Below are 18,804 nucleotides of genomic sequence, written 5' to 3'. Positions count from 1 at the left end.
GATTTTTACCCAATTGTATGAATGCCAAGACTCATAACAAAATTACCTAACGGTTTAACTTGGACTAAAAGAGAAGTATTGGTAAAAGACCTCCAAGTGCTATAGCAACTGCTGTATAGTCATGTTTTTTTCTTGTGTATCTAGAAAGCAAAGTAAAGTTAACTGCTGCTATTGTAAGCTACAACAGCCGTCCACTGTGCTCCATGATCCTCTGCATCCTGCCCCAGGTATGCTGATGTGATATCAGTGCAGAGTGATGCATTGAAAAAATGGCAGTGAGTGCACAGATCATCCTACTGTGGCATAAAACTACCACAAAACTTTTTTTTAAATGTGCACTTGGTTTCATTTACTTACAACTGTCATTTATTTTGGTTTATACAGATTCATAAAAACTAACAAACTGAAAACTCTTCCAGTGTCTTTCCCTGGCTTTGTTTTGCAATAAATAGCATCAATATTTGCCTTAAAAACAGCTTAGGCATACTTGGTATATCTAATTTTCACTTCATGTTTTATGAAGCTCTTGGTAGACGCCAAGATTTCAGACAAAGGAGAGTGATGGGAAAGTGAAGAGAGGCAATTAGGGAGAGAGAAAGGGATCTGCAGTGGTTGGCACTGGTATCCACTGGGAATGCCACATCACAAAAACATTCCATGAATTACCCTAGATCAAATAGGCAAATGCTTTCTTAAAGCATGTTATACCATTTGACAGCTACATCTTCCATAAATTGGTACAGCAACTACGAGCAATCCATGGGGTAACCCATAAACAGCCTGATCCAAATCCCCCTGAAATCAATTAAAATATTTCCAGTCTTGAGCAGGCTCTGGATCAGACCCATTTTGCCGAAGGATGAACATCACTCCATAGTTCCCAAGTATGCTAAGAACAGGCAGAAAAGCAACGCCTTCCTTGTCCCTTTCAAGAGATCTTTATCAAATGTTTCCCTTTACAAACCCTTAAAGAAGTAGGTACTCCTTACCAGACAGCAATAAAACAAACAAACAAACAAACAAAAAAGCAACAAACAAAAACAAAACAACAAAAAACCTCCAGAAACAGGCAGTATACATTTTAGTATTTTAAGGTTATACACACATCGTTCACAGATTCAGCATATAAAATATGAATCATATTGCATACTTAAATCTGTCCTTAAAAAATAAAATGGGCATTATTCTTTGTGCCCATAAAAACAAATCCATCATCTATCTCAGATATAAAATAACTAACTTACAAACATGTAGAATTGCTTTCTTTGCACTTGACTGTTTAATGGGCTGGAGTTAAATAAATAAATAAATCAGGCACTGGAAAGACAAGCAAACAGGACTGTCACTACCATTGTACCACGTTTAAGAATTGTAAAATGCTCTATTTTTTATATTATTTACAATAAATGCAGCATTGTTAAACAACTATTGTAACATACGCCTTTTTGACCAAAAAGCCACTGATGTTTATCTTTATAAATTAAGCCGGACATGAAAATCCATATTTGTAATGATATTACATTCTTTGAAATAAAACAATTCATTGCTCCTGCACTATGAACAGCAACTGGTATCCTACTGGGAAATTTATATCATGCTGCCTCGTGCATCAGATATCAAAAATGAACAGCCTTGACAAAAGCCTTTTTTTTTTTTTTTTTTTTTTTTTCCCCTCATTAATAACATATATGCAAAAGCACTGTAATTATTCTGAAGCAGCAGCTGAAGGAAAAGCTCTCATGGAGACTCTGGTAATCTGTCATGAAGAGAGTACTATGAAGACAGCAGGCAATTCAAAATCCCAATATTTTTTTCTTGAGACAACTTAACTGTTCAGAAGCAGTTAAACATCAAACACTTATACAAGCACACATTGGAATAGTTTTTTGAAGTTTACTATTTACTCAATAGACTATCAATTCTGTGAAATATATGAAATGTATCATACGAACACACTCTAAAATGGTGCAGTAAAGCATCTAGTCAAAGTACCTACTGTACACTGCATTTTGGTAAAATGTTGTCTTTCTAATGAAGACATCAAGAGAAATTAACCCTTACCATAAATAAGTTGTTGCTTGACTACAAACTAAATTTTAGATCAATAAATCCTATCAAATTAAGGCACATATGCCATAATCTTCACTAAACATGATGTTATCAGCCATTGGGAATGAGGCATAGGGATTTCATACACACAGAGACTCTTCATGCTGGTTAACTGAAAACTGGTGGGATTTTGGAGTGGTTTGTGTCGTGGTTCCGCTCGAGTGGGCAGCCGAGCTCCACCACAGCCGCTCTCTCACTCCCCCTCCTCAAAGAGGAATGGGGAGAAAATATGTGAAAAGGGCTCAAGGATTGAGATAAGGACGAGAAAATCACGTAATAATTATTGTAACGGGCAAAACAGACTCGGCATAAGGAGATAGTAAGATTTATTGCCTACAACTAACAAGCGAGAGAAGTGAGAAAACAAAGGAAAAAAAAACAAAAGCACCTTCCCCCCCCCATCCACCCTTTTCCACCTCCTCCCCCCGAGCGGCGCAGGGGAACGGGGGAATGGGGGTTATGGTCAGTCTACAGCACTTCTTCTCTGCCGCTCCTTCTCGGTCACTCTTGTCCACTGTGCTGTGGGGTCCCACCCACGGGATGCAGTCCTTGATGAACTGATCCGGCGTGGGCTTCCCACAGGCAGCAGCTCTTCCAGAACTGCTCCAGATATGGGTCCGTACCACGGGGTCCATCCCTCAGGAGCAAACTGCTCCAACCTGGCTCCCCTACGGGCAGCAGCTCCTGCCGGGTCACCTGCTCCTGCGTGGGCTCCTCTCCACGGGCTACAGGTCCGGCCCAGAATCTGCTCCGGCAGGGGTCTTCCACAGGCGGCAGCCTCCATCGGTGCAGGGCCACCTGCTCCACCGTGGTCTCCTCCACGGGCTGCAGCGTGGAACCCTGCTCCACCGTGGTACTCCATGGGCTGCAGGGGGACATCCTGCTTCACCATGGTCCTCACCACAGGCCGCAGGGGACTTCTGCTCCGGCGCCTGGAGCACCTCTCCCCCTCCTTCTACACTGACCTTGGCGCAAGGCTGTTCCTCACTCCTCTCACTCTCCCGGCTGCTGTGTGGCGCAGCGTTTTTTCCCTGTCTTAAATATGCTCTCACAGAGGCGAAAAACAACATCGCTTATTGGCTCGGATCTGGAAAACAATGGGGCCCTTCCCAAACATGGGGCAGCTTCTAGATCTTTCTCACAGAAACCACCCCTATGGCTCCCTGCTACCAAAACCTTGCCACGTAAACCCACTACAGTTTGTAACTGCAGATTATCAGTCATATCACAGCAAAAGATATAGGCTTTGGAGCTACTTACTACTTCCAAGATCTTAAGACCAAAATGCAGATTACAAGTGACGTCCCAGAAAACACAAGCTCCCCCACTATCCACAGATGTCAACAGCGTTTTGTGAAGGTCTTAATGTCGGCTCGAGCTACTGTACATCTTTCCAAACAGATACAAGATCTTCACTTAAAGACTTGAAATAATGGTGAGTGACCACAGTTCTCTACAGGCTGTGCTAGTGAGTGCTTACATTTTCCTCACCCCACGTGTGCTCTCTTTCATCTCCCTCAGTTCTCCTAGCTGAAGCTTGTTAGGGATGGTATGTACTCTTGTAATAAGGTTACGCAGTGCCTGCTATCCAAGTTCTCCCTCATTCAGATGTTCACATACAGATAAAGCCATCTGCAATAAGCTAACCAGATTGAACTTCTTATATCTCTCATAAAAGGGACAACTTCTGGCTCATTTTTGCCACTCTTCCCAAACTACCTCCAATTACTAGTACACTTTCAGGAGCAGACAGCACTGCAGACCTTCTATGGTTATATATAAAGTTTATATTGCCTCCCTACTCCCACTTGATATTCTTTTCCTTTTTATACCACTTTTATAATCATTCTGTTACTACAATGTACTGCTCTGAAAGGTCAGATCCAATGAATTATTTAATGCATTCACAGCTGAGGCACAAAATGTTTAACTACCTCTAGAAGTTTTAGCCTAGGCTGATTTTCAGTTCTGTAGCCAAGGGGATCAAGACAGGAATGTTCATGTTAATGACTTTTAATCCATTTGCTCCCAGCAACAGGCACATCCATCCTGCTCTTCACCTTGGCCAGGCTTCTCCTGAAGCAAATCTTTAACCTGCCAGAGGCCATATTCAACGCACTGTGCTGGGAAATAGCACCTGCCTTGCAACACCAGCACGTGACTTCCAAAGCCCCTGTCCCTAAATATCTGAACTTCTGGAATTTGGCTACACCAACTATTGCCATGTGGTGACAGTGTGACATATTGTGACAGTGAAAGGTAGGAAGACCCACTGTTAGATTACCGCACGCTGCATGCACGGTTGATTATATGATGGCAGACACTACATGATTTCTTTGAGGCTGCTCCAGCAAATACAACGCATCATCAACAGCTTGCAAGGAAGTCATCATAAAAAGACTGGACCATGAAGGACTACTGGACCTCAGCCAAAGGCACTGAGTACAGCAAGACTGCCTCAGACAGGCAGGCACTAAGTATGCTAATCTTAATGCTCTATACGTAAGTTCCTTCCACAATCTCCTTATTCAAGTCCCCTTTCCCACAGTTCGTTTCTCTTCTCTGATCCTGTAATCCCATTCACGAGAAGTCCCCCTGTACACTCCCCATGCAGCGTCTCAGCTCAGGGACTAGAGACCGGGATCTCACATCTCCCGATAGAGAATGTGGCTCTCAACTGTTGTGTATCCTCAACAGTATTTATTCCACCTGGAACAATGCATGACAAAACAATGAAATGTTTAGTTTGTCAGCCCGAAGTGTCAGCTTTGCTTTGGATCAGGCCGACCTCCAGCTCTGCCTCCCAGGAGCTGTAGCTCCAGCTGTTGCTACCTGACTTCCAAAATCTCATGACACCCACAACCTCTTCTGGGGCCCACTGCTGTCAAGGAGATCTCAGTTCTGCACTCCCTGCAGGAAATGCCACTGATATCTAAAAGAAAGTGTCCATGGAACCCCATTATGTTACATCCCAAAAGGATTAAATTGACTGTATTAGGTGTCTAGAAAAATGCAAGCAGTATGCATACACCTTTCCATAGCAAATCCGCATATGCCATGAAAAATAATATTCTTTAAAAAAAAAAGGAAAAAAGACAGTAATATTCATAGAATTATAATGATTTTATAAAACAAAAACAACAAAAACACCTATGTTCACATCATTATAGTAACATGTATCTTCCTCATAAAACAGAAATGAGACATGAGCTTCTAACACTGGAGAGGATCACAATGACATTTCAGAACTGGCACTTTTAATTTGTCACTTCTAGGCGGAGATAGAGGAAATATTTCAAATAACTGTTTTTAAACTCTCTAACACAACTTTTCTTGTAACAGGCTGTGCAAACCGTATATAATGTCATAATCAGGTTTTGGTTTAAATGAGCTGCAGAGCTTCAGGTTCTTATTTCTAAGGAATACTCACATTCCAAATCCATTTTAATAAAGCTTCACATATCACATTCCTCTCTCTCTCTGCACATAAATGCAATTATATGCAAATGCATATACACAAATGTGGAAGGTATGGTATGCATAAGACATACTGTATGCTCTATGATATATTATTTGTCCAATAAATGACCCTAAGACATTAGCAAACTGTATCCTCAATATAATCTATGTACTTCAGACCATAAATAATATTATCTCCTCTTTTCCCAAACAAACAATTGTCCCAAAAGAGTGTGTTGAGTTTTCTTTAACTCTCATGTGTCAATATGTAGTGTATTTCCTTCCTTAAACCCATGGCAATTTGTATGAAATATTAATGAGCACTGCAAGATTGCTGGACACTATAACATGATTATAATTGATGTAGAACATTAAGAAATTGTTTCAATGCTTCTGAAGGAGAAAAAATTCTGTCTTTGCTAAGACATTTATTCTCATATTTAATTAAAAGCTTTGAATGAAAACAGAATTTCAGATAAAATGCAGAACAAAGGGGTATTCTTAGTTGCAAAACCATAATTTACTTGTAAAATTGAGTAGTACAGAGAATGACTCATGATAAAAAATTAAAAAGAAACTGGACTGAAAACTTAATTAACATCTAGTTTTAATTTTTTGTTTATTTTTTTTCCTTTTAGGTCTCAGGCACACTGTCATGATGCACAGAAAAGAATACTGAGCAGAAAGACAACGTATGGAATGAAAATCTCAATACAATGATTAAACCTCATGACTCCTACAATTTTTATGAAATACAGATGACCTCAAGGATTTTAAACTGCTATAGCAACCAAGTTTACTCTCTAGAAGAACTGTCATTTTGTGTATTGTTTTCTGAGTAACAGACTTGCTGAAAAGCTGAAGTGATCATTGTAAAATGGCCAAGCTCTACGATACATGATGACAAGACCTTTACCTCTCTTGGAGTCTTATTTAATTCACAAGCTGAACAAATTTGGTTTTAACTAAACCTCCAACCAAGCTGAATTACTTTATCTAACAATAAAGACACTAGACTACAGGGATTCTCCCTTATGCAGAAGGTAAAATACATTAAGCCTTAGTTTGCATGAAGAGGAATAAAAGCTCGCAGAACAATTAATATTTCAGCACATATGATGTAAGAAATATGCCTTTTGGGGGAGCCAAGGCTGATAGCATTCTGGGTTTATTTCTGAAGTCTATTTTGGTATTTTGACATTCTTATTTTTTGTTTTCTCAGTTACTCAGAGCCAGTTTCTCTTGGTTTCTCAGACTAAGTCAAAATAAGATGAAGACTGACAACCTTTGGAAATCACCTGCTGTGAAACACACGTGATTAATCGTTTCCTATTACTGTTGCTGCTTCCAAGAGCTATGTGAAGACTTGGATGTTTCAAGTCAAGCAAAAAATCAAACAGATAACAGTATCTTTGGGGAAAAGCTTAAATTAAAAGATAAAACTGAAGCTAAAATCTTCTATTAGACTATTTTTCATGTGTTGCTTGTGTTTTTCATGTGTTGATTGGCCATCACGGCTGATCAACTGTTGTATCAGAAGTCAAACAAAGCAGAAGTGACTGATAAATCTCCCAGAAATCTACTAAATTAAAGTGCCTTTAAAAGTATTCAATATTTTTTAAAGGTGAGTTTAGCTTTAGCTATTTTATTTTCTATGATACTTTATCTCATATCCTTTGCCTAATAAAAAATTGTGTCTGTCCTTTGACCTTCCACTATTGCCCAGTCATCCCAGTCAGTGGTAACAGTTAACCAAATAATCTCTTGCTGGGGACTAATGAACCAGAATATATCAAACTGTTCTCCTTTCCTGTTAACTAACCTTCTGATTGGCCTATCAGATAAACTTAGATGTAGATACTCAATCTCGGCAATTTTGAGAGACCTCATTAGTTGTACGATTGCTAAGTTAAAAATCTGATCTAAATACGTGTTCTAAGTTTTCTAGTTGATGAACCAACACAGGAGTCCCTGCAACATTTTTATTCCAACTCCATTATACTATCAACTGCTACGAGACACTCTGAGTCAAAAATTTGTTCTTATTGGAGGGGAGCAGGAAAAAGAGAGGACTGCCACCTGTTAATGACAACAGCCTTTTGATTTTAATTCTCTAAAAGAAATTATCCTTTTTTAATAAGTTTCCAATAACATTTAGGCCCTGTCTACACAAAAAGATTCATAAAAATTTAAGGTCAACTTCGCTGAGAGCCAGATCCACTTTTCTTACAACACAATTAAGTCTAGACATCTCATTCCCTTTGAATCAAAAAGAAGTTTGGGTTGAGAGAGTTTTATCAGAATAGCATTCATCCCCATACTTCTCATCTCTACTATTTCTGTGATTTTCCATAGACAAACCACAAGTTATTAGTGTCAAGTACTGTCGCCTGCACATGCCTTTAGCTGACTGAAAAGCAACATTAGTGTCAGAGCAAGGATGTGAAATGGAAGTTTAGAGATAGTCAGTGTACCTGGACCCTAATGTCACCAGGGATGGCCACCTTCTGTGTACACATAGCTTCAGGAGGTGCCTAAGATTTCATTTTACTTAATACGTTAAGTATAGTCTGAGAGGTAAGTAGGACTACGATACTAAAAACTAACTCGGAGAGTCAAGAAGCCATAAAGAAATATGACATGCCAATGATGGAGAAAGGTCTTCCCATCTTCAGGAACTCTGGTCAGGTTTTCATTACACAATTCATAAAAATTACACCATTATACCAATGGAGTATGAGCTACTGTGGCCCCTGCTCTCAGTAGGGTTTTACCCATTTTCCAGTTAGACACTCTTCCGATTTCCTTCCCACCCCAAACAGTAGTACTTCCACCTTGATAAGAAAAAAAGTGCTTCCTTAACTCCAAAAACAGGATTGCAACACCACTCGATGTACTAGTTCCTTATATTATCGCAGCAGCCCCAAGGAGAAGTGCTTAAGACCTCCAGTAAATAATCTTTTCCAATTGCATGGTTCAAGATTTTTTAAAAGCTATTCATTTTTTGCTTTTCTTCCCCGTCCATTTTCTCTGTGCTATAAAAAAAAAGACATAGCCACCACACTAACAGTTATGCTAGCTTTATTTTCTCCAATTTGACAAACATGAGGTTTTGTAAAATGCACAAAAGCCTTCAAATACAGACACTGCCAGGAGCTTCTATAGAACTAACGGCTAAAGACTAAAGGTATTTCAAATTCATGGAACTACACAAGACATTGCAAGTCAGCCACAGTCTTTTCACCCTTCTCTCAGAATAGTTTAAATTACCTTTTACATTTCCTATGAGCACTGGTGCATATAAAACAGCATTCCTTAAATGGGAGCTTAAAATCTTTCTACTTTTCCATAATACAAGGAGCCTGTAGCAGACACAACCTTCCAAGGCTCAACTTGCAGAACCATCAAAACATCACATTTGCCTCCCAGCTCTTGACATCACCTTTGTTGTCTTTCTGTCAGAAACAGCATTTAAAGTACAGCATTTGGGTGTAATTCATGTTAACTACAAGCCTTCTGCTTAGTACCACTCTCTCTCTTTCAAAGGAACATTTCTCTGTCATCCTGTAGCTATTTAGACAACAGATGAAACAGTTAAATTCCAGGGCCAAATGCCCAGCACTGTCTCAGCAAAAAATGGAATGCTGATGCCACCACTGCCCACATTTCAGCGAGGAAAACAGATCAGAACTGCTGAAAATCCTAGTGTGGCAATTCCCAGATGTAGCCAAGATCTTGTGTCCAAATATAAATAGCCAGAATACAGCTTCTGCTTGCAGACAAAAAAAAATTTGGAAATGCCCTCTGTGTAACACAAGCAATCAAAAAGCATCACACGCCTTGTACCACCCAACTAATGTCTTCTTGACAATGGCAATGTTTTCCATTACTATAGCTTCACTAGCTGATTTCTTTGTGCTGAATCAGTCAGTAAGAGACTGGCAGGATGAGGACATTGTAAACTTCTTGTTGAGGGCTGCTACACTGTTCTGGAAGGACAAAGATGCTCAGAGCACACAGTGGTAAAGGTACCTCCGTCATCTTCATACTTAACTACCACTCCTTTCTGGAAGCCCAAGATGCACAGCACAATGCTCTCCCCTCAGCCCGTACTGCTTCTCTGAGCCCAGAAACTGTTCTGCACAGACTGACACTTCCCAAGCAACTCCTGAGGCTGTCTCTGTCCCATCTCCCTCCTTGTTTTTTTGCTTTCTGCTGATTAAACTGCTCCATACCACAGTGCTTGTCTTGTATAAGTGTAGCTGTCCTGTGGTAATGTGCTCAAGGCATCCGCACAGGACACAGAATATTCAAGTATCAACAGCAGGATGTGGAGGGCTGTCTTGTCCAATAAAATCTTTTAAGATTTGGAAATGGCATCCAAAGAAGAGGTGGATAGTGGTGTCAGGAAAGAGAAACACCCCTTCGCTCCCCAAACACAAGGCATGAGATTTTTAGGTACCTCCTCCTGCCTACCCAAAAAGAAGTGATCTTCTGACGCACAGGGCTTGCAACCACACCACAAAGAAGGATAAACATCTATTACAGAGCATGCAACATAGAGGGAATCCATCATGTGGAAGGGTTAATTCATAATAAAATAAAGCTGGGTATTCATTTGCATGCCTTTACATTCAAGCAATTACTTTGAAACTTTCACATCGCTGCTTTAAAGTAATTCGTAGCTTCAGAGTAAATCCCCCATGCAGACAAGCATTTTAGTTGTATGAGAAGCAGTAAGCCTGCTTGTCAGAACAAGTTAGTGATGGCAACATTTCTTGGTTCCTATCTGAAAAAGGAATTTTCTACAGCTGCTTGTGTATTGGGCACAGCTGTTCTGTATCTCTGTCTGTACCCTTGAGTTCAGTTCCCATAAAATAACTTGCTATGGAACAGCTGACCTGAAATTCACCATGGGTGACTCCAAAAGATAACAGAGTAAGGTGATAACATAACACTTCAACTGGATGACACATCAAGCATTGGAATTTCAAAAAGAACACAAACTTGCTAACTGTAGGGGGTATCTATCCACTTTGGTGAACCTGAAAAGGATCTTATAAATTAAGTTTTGAGCACGCCAAAACTTTGAATTATTGAGCCCAAGCCTGTCTAAATCATATCAGGTAACCTTCTGATAAGAACACAGCAACAATATGAGACTGCATGCTTTTACAAATACAATGGATTTAAAAGAAAATTTCCATAGTTGGTATTGATTTTAACAATGACAAGTTACAAGTCTCTCTACAGCTCTTACTTCAGCTTAGCTCTCACAGGCCTTTGACAAGGTGGACAAGCGCTTTTGAAACCATACTACACATTAATAATTAAAATCCACAGAGATCTGATTCAGTTCTCAATATATTAGCTCAAGTACCAGAAGCACCTCATCATGTCAGCCAAGAAAACAGGCAAAGTAGAGAATGCTAAATCTGTGCTGTCACAATTAGATTGCAGCAGCTGATTTAAAGTACTTGTATTATTTCTATATTACACTGTGGAAACATCTCAAAAGGTAGAAGATATATATCCTACAACACCCCTTGAGTCAATCAGGAACTGAGTTCTTATATCCTGACTCCCAGCACTATGCTTGGGCCAGCTGATTAGAAGTACCTAATTTAAATGCCCTGGCCGAAAACTTATCTCCATTGATGTCACTTGTAAAACTCCTACCAACTACAGAGAATTTGGTCCAACGTTTTGACCCTCTCTTCAGCATTATGTATCTGAAAACCAAAACGTTACTCATACATAGTGTCAAGGCTTAAAGCAAAATGGGTATAGCCTCTGGATTTATGTCCTGAACTGGGCATATAATGGAGTACCTTCAGATGAAAATGTATGCGTGGTTGTTTTTTCAGGAAAAGAGTGTTTTAAGATTCTTGGTTGCTAAGCAGTATCATAGCTAATAGTTTAATATGCTTGATTTTTGCTCCATGATGTTGATGAAGAAAGAACGTCTTTAATATTAAGTTCACCAAAATTGCTTGATACAATGTATGAAATAATCTAAGCCTGGAGACAGAAATTACATTTGAAAACTCATCCTTACAGCTGCTGTGAAAAGATGATGATGACAGGCACTGCTACTGAGCTCATTTTTGCACTTACATTTAACGATGATGATACAGAGAAGGCAGACTGGTCCCCTGATATGCAGGGTGTCAAATGGCAGCAACAGAATCCTCATCCACTCCATGACAGTGTTGAGAAGGGCCAGTATTGATTAAATTCATGTTGGCACTTAAAATGCAACACACAGGCTAAAATCCTGGAGGGTTCTTTCTCTCAAGTCATGTGGCAATACAAAATTAAAACAGAAATGCTACTGTACAGTTGAAAGAATTCTCTAGATCCCCATGATGAAAACATGCCAAGACATTACCTTGCCAAAGCAAGAGATATTTCACAAAGTTTTTTTAGTTACGTCTCTTAAATAGAAAGTAGAGCCAACAAGAAAGAAAAGCCCTTAATGAATTTCACCTTTTTCTGTTCTAGCTTTGCAATTAGTCGTTTGGTGGAATTCCACACGAAGTCAGACACTAATTTACTGCTGCTACAGTTTCAAGGAATGGAATTAGTCTATCCCAATTTAGCAACCCAGAAGTCAGGTTTCTATTCTAAGATGGTTTTCTGTGCCATTTAGTCAATGCATAAATAAAGCTATAAAGCTTTCTGCAACAGAGCAGTTTATTCTAAAACAAGACAAGTATTTTGGGCAGATCACTCTCTTCAGGTGCCAGTCTTTGCATACAGGGCGCCTAGAAAACTACTTTAACTGAAGCATGCATAAAGTACCACTAACGTACCCTATTTGAAATTTGTTTTATCGGGTAAACAGTATAACTGTCTGTCACTTAAAAAATCAGTGAAATATCTTGCTAAATCTTACATATATTGGGATCCTTGTAGACTAATGCATACTTAGTACAATCTAGGATTAACTAATAAGATATTCATATTATAGAAAATAAGTATAACTGTATTATAACTGTAAATGACTACTTAGGCATATTTCTTCACGTTTTAAAAGAAAGTTTGGTATGTTCTACTGATTCTTAACTACAAAGATACAAATTTAAATTTAACCAATGAGAATGAAATAAATCTATCCCTGAGTAAGCAATTAATTGATACAGTACCTTAATATAGAATCACAGAATGCTTTGGGTTGGAAGGGACTTTAAAGATCATCTAATTACAACCCTACTGCCATGGGCAGGGAAACTTTCCAGTAGACGAGGTTGTTCAAAGCTCCATCCAACCTGGGATGGCCAGGTTGCCTGGAATGCCCCATTCCAGAGATGGGGCATTCACAGCTTCTCTGGGCAACCTGTCCCAGTGCCTCACTGCCTTCTGAGTGAAGAATTTTGTCCTAATATCTAACCTAAATCTACCCTCTTTTAGTTTAAAGCCATTACCCCTCATGCTATCAGTACACTCCCTGACAAAGAGTACCTCCCCAGCTTTCCTGTGGGCCCCCTTTAGGCATTCAATGTCACTGTTCATGTCACCGAAGATTTTGAATAGTGCCGGTCCAAATACTGACTCCTGAGGAACAAACCTGATCTCCATCTTGATACCAAGTCCTTGTCTGCAACTCTTTGAGTGCAAGCATTTCTTACCTACCAAGTGGTCCAACTGTCAAATCCACATCTTTCCAATTTAGAGACAAGGATATCATGAGGGATCACAAGTCCGGGTAGTTGCTCTTCCCCTGTGCACCAGTGCTGTAACCCCATTTTATAAGGCCACCAGATCTGTCAGGCATAATCTGCCCTTAACAAAGACATGTTGGCTGTCACCAGTCACCTCCTTTTTTCCCATGTGCCTTAGCAGAGTTTCCAGGAAGATCTGCTCCATGATCTTGCCAGGCACAGAGATGAGACTAACTAGCCTGTGGTTCCCTGGGTCTTTTTTTTTTTTTTTTTCTTTCTTTTTTTTTTTTTTCCCCTTTTTAAAAATGGGGATTATGATTTGATTCCCTTCTCCCAGTTGGTGATAACTTCACTGCACTGCCAGAACTTCTCAAATATAATGGATAGTTGCATAGAAACTTCATCCACCAGTTCCCTAAGGACCCATGGATGTGTCTCATCAGATCCCATGGACTTGTGCACCTTCAGGTTCCTTAGAAGGTCTTCAACCTGATCTTCTCCTACAGTGGGTGGTTCATCATTCTCCTGTTTCCTGCCTTTGACTTTTGAGGCTCGGGCTGTGTGTCCGGAGTTCTTGTTGTATATATACCTTGTAATATATACCTTATGTCAGTTTTGCATTGTTGCTCACCTTGAAATACTTAAAAAAAAAAATCCTACATAGTACAATGACTCTAATGTTGCCTCAAAGTACTAATTTTTAAGTATGTATGAAAAGCTTTAAGTCACAATAAAATATTTGGCAATACAATAAAAACAAGTAGCTCTTGCTACAATTTTCAACATACTTCAAATACATCTCTTTCTTTATTATTCTGTTCACTTGCTTCTTGCCTTGATTTTAACAATACATTTAGAAAACTTGACTTGTTTCTCCTTCTTTTTCCAACTTCAATAACTTTATGTCTTGAATGAAACACTTCTAGAATAAAACCGTAAGTAACTCTCATAAAAGTGACCTCTCTTTGTAAGGTAAACCATAAACACGACTTCTGGGTTTCTGCTTGAAAATAGCTCAGGAGAGCATAATATGGTGCAAAAGCCATTGAACATTACCCAGAAATAATGAGTGCTTATGTATTTTGTCTGCAAACCACATTGCATTCATCTCTCTGCAACCTTGGCTTTCAAAGGACAACTTGAACGCTAATTAAATGTTGCCAGTAAAGAAGGACCAAAGGAATTAGATGGATGAGAATGATCTACAGGGGATAGTTATAATGAAAATCCCTGATAATCTCCAGTTCTCAGACTTCCTAGGATAACAATACTATCCTTCAATTCTTAAAAAATACATAAAAAATAATAATAGTTCAGCATATTGTTGCCCAGTACCAATGGAGTCTGCAGAGGTGGTTTTAATACAATTTTCTACTTAAGGAAGCCTATTTTCAGTAATAAAAGGTTAGAAAGAACACACACAATTAAAATATTAAAATGCAATAAAGAAACAATGTGAAAATTTATATACTATGTGTTCCCTTTATCTTCTTGAATTTTCATGTAGAAAAACTGTTACATAAAAAGGGTTTCCTTGAAAGACTGGTTTAGCCATTTTTAACCCTGTAGAAGTGAAAAGTACACTATGAATTTGCAGCTGTTAAGACATGGGAAGGAGAAACCAAAATAATCTGAAAAAAATGGGTCCTACTTATTTTGTGAATAATTTAGAAACAAAGCAAATTTATCAATTAGGAACATGCTCTTTCCTAATGAAAAAAAAAAAAAAAAGGTTTAATGGACACTTTTCAGATATTCTCCTTGGTAGAAATTCTAAATCTTATGCAATTTTTTGGATTTAGGATGGAGCATAGCAGAATTTTTCTTTTCCATTTTCTTTTCTTTGCATACTATGACTTTTCGTAAGTAAATTTCACAACGCTGTTTTCTTGGAAAACAATTAAATATTTCATTAGACTAAAAAGTCTGTTTAACATACAATGTTGAACTAACACCTAACATTTACATATATTTTTGCTTGAAATTTTTGAGTTCCACTAGGCTTAATAAAACACAATGATAATCTAGTTATGAAGTTATCTGTCTTTCTTCAAAAGCATTTTTTTTCCTGTTTGACATGCTATTATCTTTATATCTCTATTCTGAAAGTAGATTTTTTTCCTTTCTCTCTGCAATTATAAAGACAAATCATTTTTTGACTTAACAAAAAGCTTTGAGAGAAAGCTGCATAAAAATAGTTACAGAATTTCACATAATAAATGTAAAATACACCTTATTATACCTAATCAGCAGTAGACCATGCAATCACCAAAAAAAAAAAAAAAAAAAAAAAAAAAGGTGTTAGAATATCAGTTTTTCATTGATTAGCTGCAGTGGCCAAGTGATGGTACAACATAAGACCCTGAGGGAAATGAGGGAGTCTTAAGCTAAAGAATGGCTTCAACTTAATCAAACTCTGAAGGGCAAAAGCTCAGTGAGGGTGGTTGATCTTCCTGGAGAGCCTCCTTCAAGTGCCAGAATGGTTCACTTTGATCTTCAAGAAAGTGGGCAGACATAGCAGGACACCAGCATGGCTCCACAGGGAACTCTTGACTGAGATCCCCCACAAAACAGAAGGGTACAGATGATGGAAATGGCTACGTATGAGAAAACGAGAAGCATTACCTGGCTAGGCAGAGATGGAGCTAGCAGAGTGGATGGCTGATGCCAGCTTGCCTCAGCTCACACTGAAACCAGCACAGGATGTGAAACAAGAAGATCTTCTACAAGTACATCAGCAACGAAGGAGAAGTCAAGAGAAATATGAACTTGCTGCTGAACGGGGTGGGAAACCTAATGAAGGACACTGAAAATGATGCGGTACTTCATGCTTTCTTTGCTTTCGTCTTTACTGGCAAGTCTGCTTTCAAGCCACCCTTGTCCCTGTGCTTAGTGGCAGAATTTAGGGGACACAGGCACTACTCATCACAGAGGAAGACTGAATTAGGCATTGCTTAGGCAAAAGGAACACACACAAGTCCATGGGTCTGGATGGCACGTATCTAAGGTTGCTCAGGGAGGTGGCTCATGTCTTGGAAAAGCTGCTCTCTATCATCTTTGAAAAGTCATGTTGTTCAGGGGAGGTTCCTAATGATTGGAAAAAGGAGTATCTTGCTTGTCTTAAAAAAGAAAGGAGAGGTTTAGGAAATTCTGTGTCAATGAAGCTCACTTCACTTCAGTCCCAGGAAAATTTTCAAACAAATCCCCCTCAAAGCCATTTCCAAGCAAAAGGACAGGAAGGTAATTGGAAACATCCAGAATGGATTTAGAAAGTGTAAATTATGCCTGACCAATGTGATTGCCTTCAGGGATGAGTTGACTGGCCATGTTGATAAAGGGAAAAGAAATGAATGTTGCTTACTTTGACTTCAAGAAGAGTTTTGACAGTCTCACATAGTATCCTTGTAGCCAAATTGAGAAAATAATCATAGACTCATATAATGGCTCGGGTTGGAAGGGACCTTAAAGATCTTCTAGTTCCAACTCCGTGCCATGGGCAGAGATGCTGACCACAAGATCAGGTTGCTCAGGTTCTTCATCCAACCTATCCTTGATCACCTCCAGGGATGGGGCATCCACAAACTTTCTGTGTAACCTGTGCCAGTGCCTCAAGACATAAGATCTAGATAGGTATTGTGTATAGAAAACTGGCTGCACAGGAGTAGCTGATATATCTGAGGGCAGGCTATTATTCAGGTGGACTTAGTCTAGAGGACTGGGTTGACAGAATCCTTACGAGATTCATCAGGACAAGTGCCAAGTCTGGCATGTGGGATGAATGAACCTCATACAACAGTGCAGGCTAATGCCTAACTGGGCCAGGCAGCAGCTCCACAAAAAATGATGCGAGGGTCCTCCTGGTCAATAACTTGAACATGAGCCTACTGTATCCTCTTTCAGGGGTGAAGTGGGCAGTGGGATGCACAAACATGAGCACAGCCATCAGGCTGAGGGAACTGATTACTCCTTTTCCTCACAAAGCTGTATATTTACCATTCTTTCCGGTTTTGGCTCACACACATTCAATGACAAAGCTGGAGAAACTCCAGTGGAGAGCCTCTAAGACAGCTGTAAGGCTTATGCACAAGACTTATATGAGACTAAGGAAAGAGGATTTGTTTCTCCTGAGGAGACCAAGGGAGGAATCTGTCTTCTACTACCTAATAGGTGGCTACAGAGAGGGCAGAGGCAGACCCTCCTCAGAAGCAGACAGGTAAGGGACAAGAGGCACAGGTCACAAGTTGCACCAAAGGAAATTCCAGTTGGATGTAAGGAATAAAATTGTTCATGATGCCACTGTTTAAGCACTGTCCAGTATGGTTGTGAAACCTGCATCTTAGGAGATAAACTTGGCTGGATGGGTGCTGAGAAGCCATGTCCAACTTTCACACTAGCTCTGCTTTGAGCAGGAGATTCTGAGGTGACCTTCAGAAATCCCTTCCATCTATTTTTTTCAGTGTTTGTGATTATGGCCATTGCCTCCTCCATGCATCTAAAACATACTCATTGCTGATTACAGATACATTTACATTACTACCATCTGGAAAACAAGCCTTCAAAATTGCTTTCATCCACATTGAAAACTGAAAGCATGCATTGCTTTCAGAGTTGCAGATGTATCTTACTCATATGAAAATCTTTTGTTATATAGAAGGGATTCGTTACTTCATTGGTGTAAAGAATTGCTTCTGCTTTGATGTCAGGACTCTACAGTGACAGTTTCTCATCATCCCAGGTGTCCCCACTGGCATGAAAAGAAAGCTCTTCATTTCAGATGCTGTAATATACAACCCCAATACATTTCACTCTGAGTCTAATCAAAGAATGAGGCCCTCACAAAATCCCAACTGCAGACAGATTTGGAGAGCTGAGACAGAACTACAATGTAGGAAAAGAGCCACCAAAGATTCCCCTGGAATGCAACAACACTTCATATAAGACACTACCTATGGAGTCAACATAATTAGGAAGGGCTACATTCTTATTCAGTTTCCCATCTGAGGGCAGACAGAGAATCAGCCACACAATAAAACTACTTTTTTTTTCAGCTGTAATCAGTCTATTTTCCTTGTTGCTATTACTATATATTGCTGGCAGCAGAGAAATGAGCTGGAGATCCTAATTCTGGTTAGTTACAAATCAAAGAATCACAGGAAAAACGAAGACTGCAATATGATCACTTTATGAAGAAACGATGACATCAAAAATGAGTTTAAGACCCATTTGTGAAGCTTATGCTGATGTTCAATACATAGCATAGGACAAATTTAATAGGGATGAGATTGTTCCTGATCTTTATGAGGTGTCTTCATCACAGAAAAAAAAAAAAAAAAGAAAAAAAAGTTCCCTCCTGAGGTGCTGTGCTACTGTTAGCTGACTTTTAGGTTTATGCTTTTTTTAAAACCTGAAAACATATGGTATTTTGACCGCAACCACCTAACAGAGATAAAGGCATGTGTTGCTTGCACCTTTATTCCTGTGGTGAAGAAGCTTTTCTACCATTTCTGTATCTCCCTTCCCCAGCAACTGAGCACCCATTCACTCAAATTGTGATTTGCAAGTGGAATACAAG

At 39.3% G+C, this 18,804-nt stretch overlaps 1 protein-coding gene across 3 annotated transcripts in view; it reads right to left on the bottom strand.

Moving 5' to 3' along the window:
* Positions 1 to 18,804, bottom strand: part of FRMPD4 (FERM and PDZ domain containing 4) — a gene marked incomplete at both ends in the record, with an annotated part of 417,104 nt that overhangs the window by 51,944 nt on the left and 346,356 nt on the right. The gene's annotated exons all lie outside the window — the stretch shown is intronic.

This window comes from Netta rufina (assembly GCF_964035555.1).
Source record: "Netta rufina genome assembly, chromosome: 1".
NCBI lineage: Eukaryota > Metazoa > Chordata > Aves > Anseriformes > Anatidae > Netta > Netta rufina.
Note: the sequence above shows the minus strand (reverse complement) of the source record. Positions and strands in the feature narration are given on the sequence as shown.